We start from the raw sequence: 21,190 nt of genomic DNA, 5'->3' as shown, positions 1-21,190 counted from the left end.
GTCCCCAAAAATCTGGGGAGACAATTGCATTAACACGCCAGTGTTGCTGATTTATACTTGATTCCGAGAGCAGAAGAAAAACTACTTTTTGGAGATACGGAATTCTGGTGGATATGTTTTCAGATTCTGAAATTTAGAGATGAAAAGAACCTTTTGAAAACTTCCTTTATTTTCTTGTATGTGTGCTTCGGTAAAATTCCAAAGGAAGACTAATTTCTGTTGTTAGCTTTTGTCTTCCACTTACTTTTAAAAAAAAAAAATTAACCAAATTTATTTTTGGCTGTGTTGGGTCTTCGTTGGTGTGTGCGGGCTTTCTCTAGTTGCGGTGAGCGGAGGCTACTCTTAATTGTTGTGCCCAGGCTTCTCATTGTGGTGGCTTCTCATTGCAGAGCACGGGCTCTAGGGCTTGCGGGCTTCAGTAGTTCTGACTCGCGGGCTCTAGAGCGTGGGCTCAGTAGTTGTGCACGGGCTTAGTTGCTCTGCGGCATGTGGGATCTTCCCGGACCAGGGCTCGAATCCACGTCCCCTGCATTGGCAGGCGGATTCTTAACCACTGCGCCAACAGGGAAGCCCTTACTTGTTTCTTTTTGAGTGTTTCTAAATTTGGACTCATTGGAGAGAAATCAATTTCCTGAGAATTCTTTAGCTAATATTAAAATTTAACATATATGATTGTTATTTTTAATGTTTTAAAATGTTTTAAAATATTTTATTGTACAAAATAGATCATTACAATTTAGGTAATATGAAAACAATATTCAGAAAAGTCAACTACCAGTTTAATGTTTAAATAAAGACTTCAGAACTTCTGGAATAGCTTCTATCTAAAACAAACCAAATTTAAAATTACTATGGCATTGCCATCTTGATTAAAATTGGTTTTAATTTACTGGCTTAAAAAACCTTTATAATAAAGAGTGAACAATCTCTAGTTAGTTTTATCCAACACCACTTTGCGTTCCTTTTGAGCGTCATTTCAGTACATTCTGTGCAGTGAACAGGAGAGGGCAGCATAACCTCAGCTGTTGGAAAAGCAGTGCAAACCAGTCTTTCTGAACAGAGAAGGCTGTGGGAGCTGATGAAGAGCAGAGTTATAGCAGCAGGTGCTGCAGTGTGTCTATCAAGCAGGATACACAGGAAACAAATGTGAAGTAAAACTGTTTAATGCCTCTGAATGCTGCGGAGTTTTACGCGTATTTTCCAGAGTAATAGCCCCTTCCCTTGTAAAAATGAAATGGGTCAGATGTTGAGATTTTTATGGGCTTTAGAAAGCTGTACATGCCTAACAAAGAAGTTGGCTCTACAGCTGTGGGTTTTCTGATCTTTATTTTTTTTTTATGGAGTAGTAATTTTCTAATAATACTAGACACACATCTTCCTTATTTCTTCTCAAATTTCTGAACGAATTTTAATAATAATAAGTAACTCAGGTCAGTAAAAGTACATATATGCACCTGAACTGCTCCTGTCTGTTTTGTTGTAGTATTAGTGCAGGAGAGAAAAGGTTAGATTGGTAAATCCATAGATCTCAAGGTCTTAAGACCTCAGCTTCTGTTTAACATCCAGTTTGGTACCTCTCCTTGAGGAGGCAGCTTCCAGGGAATACAAACCTGCAGTGTGCAACCTGGATATATTTTGCTGGAATATGTGTATGTGTGTGTGTGTGTGTGTGTGTGTGTGTGTGTAAATAAATTTTCATATGTGTATAAAGAACTTGTATTCTTTCTTAGCTTCCTTCAGGAAATTTAACCAGCTATTGGAAAAGTTCCTGGAGAATCAACATGTATTGGCTTTAAGAAAAAAGAGGAGAAAATGAAGGCCTAAATATGAAAGTTTTCTTGCTGCTTATGTTAGGTCTTTACCCTGGTTAGGAAAGAAAAGATTCAAAGGATTATTTTAAATTGACGAGTTGCATTCCAGCCTCAACTTTCACTTAAAAATTCTATATTCTTAGAAATCTCATTTAGGAGATAATTTCCAAAAATCTGACCTCTAAAATATGGATCTCTGTTGCTCATTTTCATTAACTTTTGAGCTTTAATTTCCTCATGTCTGCATATAATCTGCTTTGGGCAATGCTTGCTGTTTCTTCCCACACCCCACCAATTTGAGAAAGCAACCCTTTTGTAATGGCATAAATTTGACTTTTGTGCACTGATCAGAACATTTTTAATATGCTCACTTTCCATTAAAATCTTTGGTTAACAAATGCATAATACAGCACTTATGGATTCAGCAGAGATCCAAAGGTGAACCTGAAATTTCATCTACCGCTTGGTGGCTTATATCCCTGGCAGGGTTACTACATCAGAAATAATGACTTGAGTGTGAATTTGAATGAATGAAAACCATAGATGTTGAATCACAATGCAGTCAGAGGTTTATCCTGGCCTCCATACATAGTAGGGAGGGAATATCTAATTTTAAAACCCATTTCACCTTTTTTCAGTATGCTAGGTCTCATTAAATAATTGTGAACAAAGACACTGGTACTAATTTTCATCCCTTTTGACATACTAAGGACTTCAAAATGGGATTTGACAGGTTTTTGGTGTGTCTGTAGGGCCAACAGCTGGGCATCAGATTGGTTACTATAGGTTGTTATAGTGTCTATACCAATCCCCTTGAAAAGAGGATGGCAGTGGTGCACACATGCGTGTGTACACACACACACACACACAGACACACACATGTAGTGGTTGTTCAGCCCACACTGGCTTTATAGTCGGGTAAGTGGGTGGGATCCTTGGGTGTGAATCCTGGCTTTGCCAGTTAGTGATTATGAGACCCTAGAAAAGTCATTTAGCTTATTTATTTATTTTTGAACTTATTTATTTATTTTTGGCTGTGTTGGGTCTTCGTTGCTGTGTGCGGGCTTTCTCTAGTTGCAGTGAGTGAGGGCTACCCTTTGTTGAGGTGCACAGGCTTCTCATTGCGTTTGGCTTGTTGCGGAGCACAGGCTCTAGGCACACAGGCTTCAGTAGCTGTGGCACGTGGGTTCAGTAGTTGTGGCTTGTGGGCTCTAGAGCACAGGCTCAGTAGTTGTGGTGCACGGGCTTAGTTGCTCTGTGGCATATGGGCTCTTCATGGACCAGGGCTTGAACCCGTGTCCCCTGCATTGGAAGGCGGATTCTTAACCACTGCGCCACCAGGGAAGCCCTATTTAGCTTATTTAAATCCCAATTCTTTTTCTCTAAAATAGGAATACTAATACTGTCTTAGAGTTTTCTTGTTTTTGTGAAGATTAACTGAGATAATGTGTAAAGTGCTTAGTCCACTGTCCAGAACATAAATGATGGTGGTTATTATGGTGATAATAGAATTAGCACAGCAGATTTAAATACATAAAGCAAGTATAATCAGACTACTTTTTCCTTCCAAATCCCTAACCTACATAAAGATAGTTTAAGATCTGTTAAAAACTCAGGTATCCCCTAAGGAATAGGTTATAACTTTTTGTTACACAGTGCTTGAGACAATATATTTGTGTAACGTCAGAAAAGTTTTATAAGTAGCTTTTATAGGCCATGGACTTTATTAGGGTCCCAATCCTACGGGATTCGTCGAAGCTGGTCTAAAGATTATTTAGAAAGATTATAGAAAACTGTTCTGCCCAGTGGGAGTTTATGTCTGTTCAGACTCCTGTTCTTGGCTTCAGCTCTCAACTGTGGCTTTGTGCCTCCATAGATAGCATGTTCATTTAAGAGCATTGGTTGTGGCCATTTGGAGCTTTTATCCTGAACAATATTTCCCAAACAGGAAACTTTTGCACTATGCTAACATACTCTATGTTTAACACAATGTGTTCATTTTAATTCAAAGAAGAATCTCTTTGTTGTCGTATTTACCTAAGAAACAAAATGAGTTTAAGTATTTTGAAAATCCAGGTCTTTTTACTTGAAAGCTCTTTGATTTTGGGTCCTTTGTGCTTTCTCTCAATTACAATTTAGGTCTTTGAGCAATGAGGTCAGATAATCATTCTTTCCCTGCTCTTCATTCTGGTTGCCCATTTGCACTGCCCATGTTAGCTTATAGATTGCATACTTGAGTTTCTTGAAGGTAGGAAACACTCTTCTTATGTGCTTTCCCTAATGCCTAATAAGATGTTTTGTTCAAATGGTGCTTAAAAAATGAGGATGTGAATATGAACTGTATATTTTGTGTATTAGGAATGTGAGCACCGCCAAGGATCCTGGAAGGATGACAACTGAATGCTATGATAGGGAATATGTATGGTACAGATTAACAAACGCAGTCTTTACTTTCAGCTAATTTAGAAAAGAAATTAAACAGCTACTTTACATATTGAGTAGATAACATGTTACTCCAAGAGGTGATATGGGCTGAAAAGAGTAAGTTTAGTTAAGTGTAGAGGCAAGATGTAGAAGGAATAGTTGAGGGAAGCTGTGGGTTTTAAGAAATCTGAACTTTAAAGCTAATGTGAGCTGCTGCCATCTTATGGCATTTCTGCCAAGATTGAGTCATTCTATTAAACTGGCAGGACCCTGGCTTTGACAGTAGGACAGTTCTTATATTTTTAGGAATCAAAAAGAAGGTACGTTATAATTGTTTTGTTCTTGTCCCCAGCACCCTTCATTCTCACCTAGCAAAACCCCAACCCTGGATAATACAGTACTTCTCCTGGTCCATCCCTGCACCCACATAGCTAAACACCATCACAGAACAGCACACAACCAAACCAACTAGTTTCATGTTGAATATGGATGCAGGTAGGAGGTTAGAAATTGTGGTGGCAACTTGGTGTAATTCTTCCTGATTGTTTGTTTCTCATTGAAATAAGAAAGCAAAGTTACCAGCTAGAATCAGCATGAGGGGAGGCGGTGATGAAGATTTGAGGTGAGAGGAGAGTGACAGAGTGAATGGGCAAAGCATGTGATCCCACATCCCCTTCAGATACTGTCCCCATTTCTCAATTCCCATTTACGGCAAAACTACCCACAAGAGTTGTCTATGCTCTCCGTCTTCAGTACTGCTTCCACAGTTCATCTTAAAACCACTCTAATCCGGTAGTCACTCAAAATTCCCCTGAAACGTCTCTTGTCAAGGTCACTGGTGAATTACATGCTGTTAATTGTCAATTCTCAGTCCTTAACTTTTTTTCAGTAACATTTGACAGTTGACCACTCCCTCCTCTGAAGTACTTTCTGGTCTTCTGTTTTTTGCTACTTCATTGGCTCTTCCTTCTTGGTCTGCATTACTAATTCTTCATCGTGTCTCTGACCCAGTCTTGGAGAACTCAGCTTTCATTCCCTGGACCTCTTCTTATCCACCCACTCTCTTGGTGGTCTCATCCATACAGATGTGGAGGGCTTCCAATTTATGTCTCGGTCACAGACCTTTGCCTTGAACTCCAAAAGCATTTACCCAACTGCTCACTTGACATCTCTACTTGGATATGTAACAGGCTTCTTTAACCAAACTTCTGATATTTCCTCAAAAAACTTACTCTGCTCCTGATTCCTCCCCATTGCAGGAAATCACAACTTTATCCTCTTAATTGCTCAGCATAAAAACTTGGGAGTCAAGCTTGCCTCCTCTCTCTCCTGTATATTCCACACTGAGTTCTGTCAGAATATCCTGTTGTTTTTACCTTCAAGATACAGTCAGCATGTGGTCATCCCTTACCCCTTCACATAGAAAATAGAGCAGCCAGATGTCACATGGTCCAAATCCATGCTGATCATCACAAAGGTAGGAACATGAATTAGGATACATTTTGGAGAAGTTGATAGACCGATGTTGCCTTTTTCTCAATATCAAGCTCCAGCCAGTCAAATATTCACAGAAAGGTGATGATAATAACTCACTTTTTCTATTTCTTGGGCATCTACACTCTCCAACCTTAATATCTCCTTCATTGTTACATTTATTTAGCATGTCCTATGATTGCATGATATTGATTTGTAAATAGGATTAACAAACAGGCCACCACCAGTTCACCTGTGTCAAAATAGCTCTAAAGGAGAAGCCATCTGTGGAGGATAAATGAGAGGCACTTACATGGCCAGAGGAACCTAAAATAAACAGAAGGAAAAAAAAAAAAACGTGAGATGCTGCAGAACTTGGGAAGCAATTTTATATCAGTTCTACAAAGTTAGAGGGAAATTCAGGAGAAAATCTCATATTCACCTGTGATGGGGACAGCAGCAGGCTGGGCGCTTAGGGGATCAGTAGGTATAGTTTTTCAAGTATGTGTGTATTGGTCTTGTGTTTGTATTTGCGAGTATGCACAGTGCTCATAGACTGGCCATAAAGAACAAATGGTTTTTTATTATGGGACTTTCCTGGTGGTCCAGTGATTTAAGACTCTTGGCTTCCACTGCAGGGGGCATGGGTTCAATCCCTGGTTGGGGAACTGAGATCTCGTATGCCATAAATAAGTACAAAAATATTTTAAAAACTAAAAATAACAAATTGTTCTGTATTATAATTTTAACTTAGTACAGCACCTAAAAAGGGGTTTGCATATTAAAAATGCAAGCACTAGTTGAATGAATAAAAATCTACTGAAAAATGAGCATAAACTACAGCATATTAATAAATTAACACTTGTTCTCAGTGTAATGTTTTGCTTATTTAACTGATTGCTGTCTTGATTGAATCTGTTAATTGAAAATAGTCAATTAATAGTCAATAATTTGACCTATCCAAGAGATACATTGAGATACATATCTGTTTTCTTAGCTAAAAGTTAATTGCTGTGATTTCAAACACCTTTTGGATCTATCCCTAAAGGAGTTACAGAAAAATCTATTCATTTGTTAATCATTAATAATACAGCCATTGTGACTTAGGTGTATAAATATACAAACTAGATGCTCATGTTGTCAAGTTACTGCTTATTTATAATTTGGATCCTGAGTTTCCTTGGCCACTTCTAACCTGAGCAAAAGTATAGATGACAGAGCAGTGAAAATCCAATGCCTCTATTGGATGAACGAGTAAAAGATGTGTCTCCAAATGGGAGGATCAATAACATCATTTTATGTATTTTTGAATTGGCACGTTAAAGAATTGTTTTAAACTGAATTGTTAGAACTTTATCATTGCCTCTGTGGTTGCTCCAGAAGTTGATTTTGTGCCATCTGAAGTCACTAGGTAAGAGGAAAATGAAAAAATGTATTTCATATGTTAGATTCATATGTAAATTGAGTGCAGTTGTAGGCTTCAGAAGAAACACTTGGCTCCTATAGAGTTTTTTACATAGCGTATAATAAAAGTCTGCAATATGATACCTCACACATCCCCATTAACCTCTGACACGGAATTTGTTCTATTCTGATTGTTTTTTCATTGATACAAGTGTTTGGTGAGGAATTAAGGAGCTTTCCTTCACAAATGTTTTGTTTGATTTATAGCATTTTTGGCTGTGATAGTCCTGGTTAGAATACTTTACTGTTGAAATCTTAAAAAAAAAAAAAAAAAAAAATTAAATTCCCAAAGGATAATGTACATCAGTTCTATGTTAAGCTCTTTGTTCAGATTTATGATTTCAGCCTCCAAAATGTGTTTTCACTAACATTATAGCGTGATAGATGAAAAAGTGTGTGCACAGCTTAAAACATTTGGAAATGCTTCTATAAGTTACTTTTATGCTGGGCAGTTTACTTTTTCCATAAAGGTATTTATTCCATACTCTACTGTCGCACAGGTTTCTGAAAGGTGAACGTGAATTCCGTAGGAATTCTATTTTTGGACTTAGAAACTGGAGTTGTGTGGTAGACAGTTTTTACTCTTGTCTAATTGAATTGTCCAGCTTTTCCCCTTCTTGCTTACACAGGCATCAGTTTTATTTGTTTTTCCTTGAATATTTATGTGTGCTTCCTTCACTTACAGTACAAAAACCTCCCAGTTAAAGAGTTAAGTGTCATATTCATCCTTCATTTTTCATGCTGTTTCATTCTCCTTTTTGACTTTTCTAATCACCTTCTTTCCTCCATCACTTAGTAGTTGTGAACTATCAAAGTATAGTACCATCACCAAGACAGCGTACATCGCTAAGATGAATACCGCTTTACACCCCAGATCTGTTCTTCCCAGTGTGGCTGCCGGTAGCCCTAGGTGGCTGTTGAGCACTTGCAGTAGGGCTGGTCCAAACTGAGATGTGCTGAGTGTAAAACACACACTGGATTTCAAAGACTTAGTACAAATAAAAAGGACGTAAAATATCTGATTAATAATTTTTATGTTGATTACATGTTGAAATATTTTGAGCTTATTGATTTAAATAAAATGTCTTAAGAAGTTTTCTTTTTTAAATGAAGCTACTAGAAAATCCTTTGGAAAATGTAGCTACCAGAAAATGTGGCTTGCATTATATTTAGGTTAGACAGTACTGCTCAACATCAATTTTTCTCAAACCTGGTTACCCATCAGAAGCATCTAGGAAACTTAAAAAAGCCCCACAGTTTCCTGGGTCCTACCCCAGACCTACGATTTCCAAATACTGGACATGGGTCTTAGGAATCTGTACTTTTAGAAAGCTCTCCTGACAGTTTTGAGGATGCCAGTTAGTAGAGCAGCGCTTGTAAACTTCTATTCCAAATGCCCCTCTTTTGCTACCTCAGGGCAACACTTCTTGGCCTGGATCTCATGTATTACAGGAAATCCTATTTTATGTGACTGAATATGGTGTGGGTAAATCACAAAAACAAGTCCCTACCTACTTGCTGAAGTAGTTCCCTTTCCCTAATGTATTTAAATTTAGAACTCTGAAAAGCGGCTTAGTGAGTAAGGGTACTTGAATAATGCTATATCTAAGTCAGTTGGGACCAGCAATGGTCATTTACTTTTTGTTTTTCTTTTTTTTGTTTTTAAGACTTTTATTTTTTTAAGAGTGGTTTTAGGTACACAGCAAAACGGAGAGGAAGGGACATAAATATCCCATATACTCCCTGCCCGCACACATGCATCGCGTCCCCCGCTTTCAGCATCCCTCACCAGAGTGATGCATTTGTTACAATTAATTGATGAACCTATAGTGACACATCATCATCACTCAAAGTCCATAGTTTACCTTAGAGTTCACTCTTGGTGTTGTATTGTTTGCTTTCAAAAATAGCAACTGGGTAGGGGGGGAATGATATATTCATACACCAAACATTTTAACTTAAAAAATATGTACAGACATTCCATTGTCATCTTTTGATGTAGGGCCAGAGTGTTTTCTTATCATACTGCTCTGCTGATTAGAGCTCTCCAGTATCTTTCATAAGCAACATCCAAAATGCCTTCTTTACAATTTCCACTTGTATTTCTTTAAAATGTAGAATGATCTTAAATATACATATGAGGCAATCTACGTGCAGTACTTTCTAGATTATTGTGATCTTTTCCCCTAACCTTCTGTAGTTTTGTCACTTAATTTGGCAGAAATTTTTTTTCTACTTATCTTTCCAAAGCATTTCACTTAGCTTCCACAGAGATAACAACTCTTTGTTTTTGCTCTTAGGCTTTATAAGTTTACATAATATTTATTAAATTACAAAATTCCAATAACTTACAATGGTCACAATCAAGTTTGGCAATAAGTTTATGTGGCTTTTGTTAAGCATAAAACTCAGTGTACAGGTTTCCGAGATGTAGGTTGCTGTTGAGAGCATTCAGAGTGCTGTGGGCATCAGTCTGTATGCTTAACAGAAGGAATGGATAGTATGGTGAATTAATCTGGCAAATCAGTTAATGGAAGGTCATTGAGAGAAGTTCTATTATAAAAACAGTGGTATTAATAATAGTAATAGTAACTGATATTTATTGAACATTTACTATGTGCCAGACATAAACATATATATATTATCATACCTCACTTTAACTCACAAACATCCTTTGAGGCATGATTTATAATTAGCCTCCTTTTGCGCTGGAGGGAATTGAGACTTGCAGAGGTTAAGTCACTTAAGGTCATACAACTTTCAGTTTGGAGATAAAATTCAAACCCAAGTCAGCCTGATCCCAGAGTCAGGGACCAACTTTTAGCTTCAAAAGCCTAACCTTGGCGAGAGGGTTCATGCTGTCCCTTTCTGGAGATCTCACTTGGCCTGACATTGATCTATAGGACTGGATCAAGGGCAGAGACTCTGCAAAGCAAGCAGTCACCATAACAAATAACTTGCATGTGTGTCTTAGATCAGAGGACAACTCTATAAACCTTTTTTAGAATATGATGAAGCATCATGTAATTAATATATCTAATGTCTTAAACCAATGAGTAGATTTGGGTATTTTGAAGCAAATTTTGCTGAGAATATTATTTGAGCTAGAGCCCAGGCTTCAAGGAGATAAATTCTTATCCTCATTTCTGGACACTCTATCCTGGGATCCCAAAACCAGGTATTTATCATGCTGTCTCCTTAGTGGTGCTTTTCTTTGGTGTGATAAATGTGGCTTCCTGGAAAGGCTGCTTTATGCCAGCCTTGAGGCAGAACACTTTTAGCTCAAAGAAAAATAAACTGGCTTCAGAAAAAAAAAAAATCATTGTCAACCTTTTAATCCTTCCTTTTCCATCTTCTTTTTCCTGACTATGGTACCATGCATAGTTCAGTCTTCAGGGATCCATTGTTCATTTCTGGAAGAGCGTCAGGTGACCCACACGTGCACTTTGAGTGCCTTTTACATGCTTTGTCACACCCATATTTGTACATGATAATTAATCATGCATGGATCAGTCAGCTACAACACTGCCCCAGGTTATCTCTGCCCCCACCACCATTTTCCTCCCCCAGGACAGCAGGGTGGATAGCTTTGCCAAGGTGTCATTTGGTAATAAAAGATTTTTCCAAGATGTTTTCTAGTGAGCTGTGGAGCACTTACAGTGGTCTGCACCTATTTTCTTGTCTTTGCAAGCGAGTAATAGCATTTACTTTCTTTGAAGTATAATTATGCCTGAAGAAGTCACTCTATTAATTTGGTGGCTCTAGATTTTCTGAGACTTTACTTTTGAACCTGCCCCACTGGAAATCTGTTTTTCTAATGATAATTTTGATCTGACCAAAAAAAAAAAAAAAACCAAGCTGTGTAGCTTCTTTTTTGCACTGGTAAGAGTAATCAGAATTATTCTGTAAAGTTTTCAGTTCATAAAAACTTGCTAGGGAAGTGAGCAACTTTGTTTGTGCCTTAAACTCGGTTGGACATAGATTGGCCGTGCCGTCTCATTTGAAGTTAAAAATTTCTGAATGCCAGAAAATAAGCAGCTGCCACAAGTAGGTCCAAAGGGAATAAAAATACTGAAATTTCTCTTCTTTCAAGCCTGTCTCTGGGTGTCTGTGAGACAGTATTAAACATCAGTTTCATTTAATTTCAAAAACGTTAACTTTATGGTTAAATAGCCGTCATGATGAAAAGAAATTCTGTCATTGTTTCTCGCATTTCAGGGCTGCAAATCAAACTGAATATCAAGAGTGGATGGGAAGCTTGCACATAGCTTTGTAGATGGACAAACTCAAACAATTTGCAGAGGGCACCAGAATTTGGATAATGGCTCACGTGCGTTTTGTAAAATAAATGCTGCTTGTGTAGTAGACCAGCAGCCCTCAAAACTGTGGTCCCTGAACCAGCGTATTAGCATCACCTTCATCTGAGGAAGGCAAATTCTCAAGCACCACCCAAATCTTCTTATAGCAAAAACCCTGGGGAATTCCCTGGCAGTCCAGTGGTTAGGACTCGGGTGCTTTTGCTGCCGGGGCCTGGTTCGATCCCCGGTGGGGGAACTAAGATCCCACAAGCTGTGCAGCGCAGACAAAGGAAAAAAAAAACCAAAAAACCTCTGGGGGTGGAGTCTAGTGATCTGAGTTTAAACAATCCCTCCAAGTGATTCTGTATACTAATGATTGAGAACCACCGCTGTACACAATTATTTTGTTAGGAAGGAAATTTTGGCATCCTCTCTCCAAACTCGTCATTTAATAGGTAAAGATTTAGGCTCAGAGAAGTTACATAGTTCATCTAAGGTGGTGTTTCAAGTTGCAAGAAACAAAGTCAAACAGCGATTTAGTTAATGGACATTTTGTGTGGTGTCACTGATACCAAGTCTTAGAATCTATTGTGTGGACTCTGGCATCTTTTCCACTGTCTCTGTTATTTCTAATACTTCTGACTAAAGAAGGACCTTCTCTCTTTCTACCTCATGGCTTCTGCTTACATCTTTTCTTGCCTAACTGCTTTTGCTTAATGCCTTTCCTTTCCATTGGTAGTTTTGTTTTGTCTTGTTTCTCAGGTTCTGCATAGTTCACGGCCTGTATCCCACTCTGTGTATTACTATTTAAAGTCCCTAAGAGAGATGATCTGGTAGACATTATAGAGTTCTTCCATTAGGCAGAGCTCTAGTGCCAGACCATCTCATTCATTCATTCATTCATTCATTCAACAACTGTTTACTGAGATTTTGTGTCTGTCATTATTCTGGACTTTGGAGACACAACAAAGAAGATAAACAAAATATTCAGGTCTCCACAGCTCTTAAATCTTAGTTGGGAGGCTGGACAGAAAATAGACAAAGGATAAATATTTACAAGTCCACAATCTTTTATCTGCAATTCTGAAATTCAAAAAGCTCTTCAAACTGAAAGGTATTTCCTAACTCGGTTGGCAGCAAAACCTGACCTGACTTGAACTCCTCTGGCAGCAGAACGTGACCTGGGGAAAGATGAAGCTATTTGTAGTCTTTGTTTATCCCTCTTGGTATGAATTCCCGTGAACCGCATTGAAGAAATGTTAATGTTTGCTTATGAGGAGCTGTCATGAAACTTGATGGGAGTATGCCATAAAGCCTTCCTAAAAATTCTAAAACAATTAAATTTGGAAGCATAGATGGTCCCAAAGATTTTGGGTAAGGAATACAGATCTGTGGTCAGGGTTGCTAAGCCCTATGAAGAAAAATTACAAGGGAAAAGGATGAGAGACAAACACGGAATGCTATGTAGATCATAAACATTAATGATCGCTGTTGTCCTCAGCATGCATCCAGCTCTGGGAGTGCTCACTAACGTGCAGGGAATGTAATCACCAGTACAAGACAGAGGGGCTTTTGCAAATAAGTTATGCAAAAAGAACATGCTAATTTTGAAACTTCTAATCCATTCCCACCAAGTAATTCCTTAAATACAGTGGAAAATATTATTAAAATTATGGCCTGATGTAGTAGGACATTAATGCTTTTAAAGCATGTAGAGTCCAAGGAGATGGATTTAAATGATGCCCTTCGATAGTGAGGGCATACATATGTTTAGATAAATGATGACTAAGTGGATTAATTAGTGACATGGAGAAGAGATTATAAAGAGCAAGGGAATTTGAATTATCCCTCTGTGTGTGTGGTCCAATCTAAGCAAATTTGTGACCCTTTTTTATATGCAGAAATAGCATATGGAAATCTCCTATGCAATGTTAGCGATAGCATCAGTCTTGCCAACTTCAAATTCTGTGCCACTGTTTAAAATTTTTTCTCATCTTACACTGCATGCAATACAGTCTCCACCTGCTAGGGAGTATTGTTACTAAGCTGTTATCAACATGTTTCAAAATATAAGTGCTGTTGACTCTGTTGCCTTTCCTTATTATTTTATCTTAAGTGTATAAGTTGTGACAGTATCTAATGTGCACTGAACTGTATCATAAGCCCAGAATAAACTTAATGAATCTTAAAGGATGGATATGCATCTTGTCATAGGCTGGATTTAAACTTTTAAGTGATTTCTGGCTTTTTAATCTCTACACATTTTAAATAAAAAGTTATGTTTGGCAAAGGATCATGCATTGAGATCTACAAAATCACAGTGCTGGGTGAAAAGTTAAGAATTCCTTCATCATCCCCCTTGGCACATGATCACACGGTCTCTGCTTGGACGCTCGAAGTACTAATACTCAGCCACCTCTATTTATTTTTTACCGCTTCGTTTTTGCTCTATGTGGAGTAAAATATATTAACAAAACTGCTCGGTTGTGTTTTCTGAAGTTACAGAGACTGGTCTACTCGTCCAATTTTTGATAGATATCACCATAGTCTATCATCATTTTTCTTTGCCAAGTTGTCAGGAAAATTAGTTCGTGTAACATTTCTTCATAGCTCATGGTTTCTAAACCGATTGGTCTCCAGTAGACACTTATTTTGTATTGTCTATTTAAAGATGTAACACCCAGATCCAGGCATTTAGTGTTGTTCTGATCCACATAGAATAGAATGACACTAAAAGTTTCCTACCTCTGGAACCATACCGTTACTTCACAGTCCTGTTATATATTTTCTTATTTATGTTCTTACTCGGAGCTGTTGTCTTTGGCACTTGCCTGGCACCTTGCTTGGGCTGCTCTGTATCTTAGAGTTTTTTACATCCTATCCTACAGATTCATGCTTGTTGGTATAAGTGGTAGGCAGAAATCAGCCAATTTACTAGTACGTTGGTAGGTTGATGTGATGCTACACCCAGGAATAGTTCCAGATTAACTGGAAAAACTCTGATTACATTAATTGGAATTGTAAAAGCAGGATTTTCATTCTGTTTTAGATTTTGAGGGGTAGCCCAATAGTTAACCGTGCTGTTCACAGTATTCCCATTACTGTGTACCCTACATTTATTGATTTCAGAAAGTGTTGGTGGGGATCCATGTTCAATATATTAAGCCCTGAACTAACAAGTAATACCTTCAAGTAGTGTTGATGCATAAAAAGTTTTCCGAGAAAAAAAAAAAAAAAAACACCTACCTTATCTTTGTATTTGTTTTCTAGAATTGACCATAAGGATGTTAGAGGGTCTTTTTTTTTTTTTAACTTATGTGGTTAGAAGAATGAGTTACAGTGTTGATTACAGATCTTCATTGCAGACCCTCAGTTTATGAGGTTAGAGAGTGATTTATAATGTTGACTATAGGTCAGATTGTCTTTGAGAAAGCTGTGCTTTCAACACCACAGGATTAAAAGGAAGAACCGAAAGGAAAAACAGTATATTAAAAACGACTCTCCTCCCAGCTCCTGTTCTCAAACCCCACTCTCCCCAATATCCTGGTTTATAAACCAGTGGAAAATTGATGCTGGTGACTGATGGTCTTTGCCTCCATGTGCTGACTGCCTTCCCTACCGTTTTACTTTTCCCAAGCTTCTCCGTCTGTGCTTATAACTTTCACTCACGCTGGTTCTATCAGGATTATTAAACTGGCTGGGTCCTGCTTTGTGGTCTCTTCGAAAGGAAACTCATAGCTACAGCCAAAGACAATGGAGGAAATGTCACTTTCCTGGTTTTAGCACCACATTGCTAAGGGAGTTACACTGTGTCATGAAAAATGGGCTGGTTACCCGATTTCCAAGACCTCACTCATGGATGTAGCCCTCAGGAAATATCAATAAAGGCAAGAATCCAAGAAAGCCATATTCAACTCCCCGAAGGGAGTTATATTTTTAAGATAGTAAACTTTGAAATGTATTATCCTTTTAAACATTATAACTGATTTCCTGATTATAGAGAGTGAAGTGGCCAAAAACACAAATAAAAATACAGAAGATAATAGTTTGGAAAAACTGCCATTTAAGTATTCATACTGACTGGGTGTGGCAATAATGTGTACTGCATACTTTTTCATAAATTAATTAGACATTTATTTTAGGTTTTAAATGGTCTTACTTTTATTGCAACCTCTTCCCTCATCCCAGAGTTTTCAAATTGACAAAAACTTTCTTAATTGTATCTCTCCCTAACATGGATAATTTAGAAATTAGAAATTCTAATTCATCTGGTATAGAGCCAAGTTACCAACATAAATGTGTGATATTATTTTTCAGAAAAATTATTCTCCTGGGAAAAACCTATTGACAATAATAAACTGCCCAGATTTTATTCTTATAGTAGGTAATATAATCAGAAGATTTGGGGGAGTCAAGTCCTTAAGAAATGTAAAATATTTCTTTGGAGGAGTCTAATTATTGGCAAATTATAAGGATCTTCAAATGTGCCCCACTGTACAAATAGGCTGTATTTCCACTGAACTTGATAATGACCTTGTAAACTAAGAAATCCCCAGTCGAGTGGTTTTTCAGTGTCAGCAACACTAAGTAGATAAAACTTGAGTCACATAAGAACTCCTTAAGTGTGTGTATGTTTTTCATTATAATAATTTGCTTTTTAAAAGGCATATCTGTATTAAATGTATATGTGAAACAGAATTGCCTTCTGGAAAGGGCTAACCAAATACTGAAGTGTAGGCCAGAGATGATCTTGAGGTGTGAACTCTGGGTGGTAGAGGACATTGCAGGAAAGGCCAATCACCAGAGGGCTAGAGTGACGTTTGGAATTATTGTTGATTGTCCCTCCTACCAGTTTTTAGTTTCTCTGATTCATTAGGTAACAGAGTGAAACTTTTTATTTAGATCAGGGGATAAAAGATCTGTGGCAACTCAAACATGGGCTAGATGTCAGTTCATCTTTGCTCTATGAACAAGTAGCTCATTAAAAGCAGTGAACAGGATTATAATAGAAATGTGTGCTTTAGCATCAGACTAAAAATCTTGCAGCTATCGAAATGAATCATTCCAGGTAGTCACCGTGTTACTTACAAGTCTTCCCTAGTCTTTTCATCCAACTGGAATTTTCCACTTAGAACTCAACACTTTCTTTCTTCCTACTTCTGAAAGCAATGCAACCCATTCTTAAAACCAAAACCAAAACCAAAAATACAAACAAACGTCTATAGTTTTGATACTTGCTTATGCCAGTGTAATGTACGAATTTTGTTTATTCCTAACATTCAAGTTCTCTATTTAGATCAGCTTTGCTCCTTTCCATCATTGCCTTAGATCCCAGTTCTGGGTGGCACAGGCACCAAAGCTTGGTGCAAGCAACAGTGAGGATTAGGGGTGGGCAGCGGTAGTGGGTAAGGGAGGCTCAGAAATGGGCCATTAGCCGGGAGCTAATAGACTCTCAGGTCAAAGTGACATTAAGGAAGTGAATCTTTTAACTCTTATGTCCCCAAATCTCCTCTCTTCCTAGTTGTTTCCCCACCCTGGGAGAGGGCCAGTTATGAGACCAAATCCAAACAGGGACAAGATAATATAGTAGTCCAGGTCCCCTCCAGCCATGGAAAACAATGGAAACTCAGAGGACTAAGATGGGAGCTGTCCAGGATTAAGGTGAGGGGTACTCAGTGTTAGAGGCAGAGCTGGATCCTTCAAGCATTTCTTTTGGAAACTGAGCTTGGAAAAAAAAAAAGAGAACAGGACCTAATCCCAAAGTTTTGTGACTTGGATAACAATGTGGGAACCATGAGGTATTTGGATGGGTAGGAAGGAATGTGGCTTCCCTGGGTAGCTGGAAGAACATACAATAACTTCTGAACATTGTCAAAACTCCTCACTCTGGTCCATGGTTAGTTCCTCTCCTTCCATGTCTCACTGCAACCCCAGAAGTCTACTAGATAATTCTTCTGTACACTGATTTCTGGATTTCTCCCTTGACATGGATGCCAAGATGCTGATTTTTATTAAAAGAATTACAGTCAAGAAATACTGCCGTATTTTCCTCAAATACCTGAATAATTTTAAGGTAGCAAGAGGCCACTAAGAGAACGGTTTTAGTCTCATTACACGTTGAATTAGGGAAGGTAAGAAGGGTATGTATGCCCCCTCCCCAATTATTCGTAACTGAGGTCCTGTGTTGAACCTTTCTTTCAAAACTGCTGCAACACAAAAAAAGTGCTACCTCGCTTCATCCTCTTACCCATCTTACCTTCCCTAGGCCTTTGTCACCCTACCTGGATTTCTCCTCAATGGCTTCCCTGACTCCAGTTTTGCTACTCTCCAAGCCAAACTGCATTTCTGCTAGACAGGTAAATTTCCTAAACCTCTGTGATGACCTATATGGGAAAAGAATCTAAAAAAGAGTGGTTATACGTATATGTATAACTGATTCACTTTTCTCTACAGCAGAAACTAACATGACATTGTAAATTAGCTATACTCCAATAAAAATTAAAAGAAAATAATCTGGGTTTTGGGGAGTGACCATCATAGTGCTGCACCCTGGGAGAAGAAACCGACTTTATACATTTGGAGAAAGCAACTCAGTGTCTTGGTTTTGTGTGATGAATCTGCGTGACACAGCTAGTTTCATTACTGAGGCTTTGGGCTCCAGCTGGCTCTACTAACAGGCATTCTGAAAAGGTTTTTCTAAGAAATTAACTCCATGGAATATTGAGGCCTGTCACCTCTCTGTTGGTTCTAATCTTTCTGACATGATTTTACTTGCCAAGAGTATGCATGTCAGTTTTATATTCATCACTTTGGTTGAAAATGTTTGGAGCAGGAAAACCAATTCTATGGCTGGGGCTTTCTAGGTGCATGGATTTCAGTGGCCTCAGATGGTTGCCACACCATAATTCCTGTAAGGTCCCAAACTTCTTGTCCTTGAAGTTCTTTAAAAGCAAGCCTCAAAACCCTAGGAGATAATGTAAGCAATTGGTCAGGCTTCTACTGTCCCCTCTTCTTGATCCTAAACTAAATTAGCGTGATCTCATTTATTCTCCAACTTTTTATTGACAGCCTATTATGTATCAGGTTTACCCCCATGGAGAACACAGGGTAGTGAGAAAGTCAAATAACCAGACTGACAATAAAATAAAGCCTCATACATACCAATGACAGGTGCAGTGTAGGTTAGGGCTCTGGAGCCAGACTGCATTTGAACTCTAGCTCTGCCACTTACTGGCTGTGTAATGTTGGCCAGGTAACTTAACATCTCTGTGTCTCAGTTTTGCTATCTGTAAATGAAAATAATAATAGCACCGCCTTTCCACACTACCCAGACAGGGGTCCACATGGCTTGTTCTGCATTCTCATTGTAACTTAAAGGGAAGCTCTCACAATGTCCAGAGCGCTTGATGTCCTGAAAATGAAGCAGCAGGATGTCCTCATTCCTTGCAGCAGGAACCTACTTAGGTGGCACCAACCTTGACTCCCAAATGGAACAGTACATCTACAAAAGGAAAAGTGACGGCATCTACATCATAAATCTGAAGAGGACCTGGTAGAAGCTCCTGTTGGCAGCTCGTGCCACTGTTGCCATTGAAAACCCAGCTGATGTCAGTGTCGTATCCTCCAGGGATACTGGCCAGCGAGCTGGGCTGAAGTTTGCTGCTGTCACTGGAGCCACTCCTATTGCTGGCTGCTTCACTCCTGGAACCTTCACTAACCAGATCCAGGCAGCCTTCCGGGAGCCAAGACTTCTGGTGGTTACTGATCCCAGGGCTGCCCACTAGCCTCTCACAGAGGCCTCTTACGTTAACCTGCCTACCATTGCTCTGTGTAACAGAGACTCTCCTCTGTGTTATGTGGACATTGCCATCCTGTGCAACAACAAGGGAACTCACTCATTAGGTCTGATGTGGTGGATGCTTGCCCGGGAAGTTCTGCACGTGAGTGGCACCATCTCCCGTGAACACCCATGGGAGGTCATGCCTGATGTCTACTTCTACAGAGATCCTGAAGAGATTGAAAAGGAAGAGCAGGCGGCAGCTGAGAAGGCTGTGACCAAGGAGGAATTTCAGGGTGAATGGGCTGCTCCAGCTCCTGAGTTCACTGCTACTCAGCCTGAGGCGGCCGACGGGTCCGAAGGTGTGCAGGTGCCCTCTGGGCCTATTCTGGAGTTCCTCACTGGAGACTGGAGTGCTCAGCCCACCACTGGTCAGGCCACTGAATGGGTAGGAAGGACCACTGAGTGGTCTTAAGCTGCTCTTCCACAAACTCAAAATGGAAACAGGTTGATGGAAAATAAACAGTTTCTAAAGAAAGAAAATAATAATAGCACCTGATTTATAGGATTATCTTGAAAGTTAATTGAAATGATGTAAGAAAAGTGCTAGAACAATACCTGGCACAAAGGAATTACTCAGTAAATATCAGCTAATATATTCCAGCCCAGAGGAAAGGTGGGGTGCAATGAAACAGAGCATGGGCCAGCCGATTATTGTTGCTACAGACTAGTACATATGAGAGTCTGATAGCCAGAGTCCACTTTGACTGGTCATGGCATCTGTCCTAATTGGTCAGTACATCCATTTTTTTTTTCTTGCGGTACGCCAGCCTCTCACTGTTGTGGCCTTTCCCGTTGCAGAGCACAGGCTCCGGACGCGCAGGCCCAGCGGCCATGGCTCATGGGCCCAGCCGCTCTGCGGCATGTGGGATCTTCCCGGACCGGGGCACGAACCCGTGTCCCCTGCATCGGCAGGTGGACTCTCAACCACTGCGCCACCAGGGAAGCCCAGTATGTCCATTTTGATTGGTGGGGAATTAATTGTGCTGTATGGGTTGTTTATTATTATTTATATCATCCCAGAGTCTAAATCATTGGTCCTGAAACATTAATACACACCAGAATAAGTGGAATGCTTGCTAAAAATGTGGTTTCTTGGACCCCAGCCCAGAGAGTTTGATTCAGTTAACATGGAGTGGACCCAGAAATATTTTATACAAGCACTGCAGGTCTGCTGTCTGAGAAACTCTGATTTGGAGGGTCAGGGAAGGTCATCTAGAAGAAGTAACATTTAAACCAAGATGTGAAATTCTAGTTCCTGTAGGCAAGGAGATGGAGAGAGCAGAATGGAGTAGGAGGTTATTCTTCTCAGAGGGAACATTGTGGGCAAAGGCACAGAAGTTAAGGGAGAGAGGTTCAGAATGGCTGCAGTATTGAGTACAAGGGTGGAAGCAATAGGAAAGGCTCTGGTCATAAAGGCGTTGTAAGCTATGGATTTTTATTTTATCTTTGGGACAACGAATAGGAAATCACATATTTTAAGGAAGGGTGACAGGATTGTATTCACACACTGGAAGAGCTCTGGTTTTGTGCAAAGGGGAGAAGTCCAGCAAGTCAGAGGCAGGAGGCCAGCCAGTGGGTTCGCTAGTGAAGACTGTTACCTTGACAGGTGGCCTGTCTTCTGTCCTCACTCTTGCACTTGGCACTCTCCCTGACTCCTTCCTCTCTCGACCCCCTGGACCTCTCTTGACCCCCTGGACCTCTCTTGACTCGCTTAGCCACTCAGGTCTTATTGGCTTTCTTCATATCAGGTGTGGCCTCCCTGCTCCTGTCTCTGGCAAGAAAGATGCACTGGTCTCAGTGCCTGGTCACATGGGTGCCTGAGGAAGAAGAGAAAGAGGAGGGAGAGGGTGGAGGTGACTCTAATGTAAGATGTGAGAGGG

General features: G+C 39.5%; 2 pseudogenes; both read left to right on the top strand.

The window, feature by feature from the left end:
* The window catches only part of LOC116763368, a 106,037-nt pseudogene that overhangs the window by 8,610 nt on the left and 76,237 nt on the right, over nt 1-21,190 (top strand).
* Nucleotides 17,979-20,084, top strand: LOC116763369 (annotated as a pseudogene).

The sequence above is a fragment of the Phocoena sinus genome, chromosome 12 (assembly GCF_008692025.1).
Source record: "Phocoena sinus isolate mPhoSin1 chromosome 12, mPhoSin1.pri, whole genome shotgun sequence".
Lineage (NCBI taxonomy): Eukaryota > Metazoa > Chordata > Mammalia > Artiodactyla > Phocoenidae > Phocoena > Phocoena sinus.
Note: the sequence above shows the minus strand (reverse complement) of the source record. Positions and strands in the feature narration are given on the sequence as shown.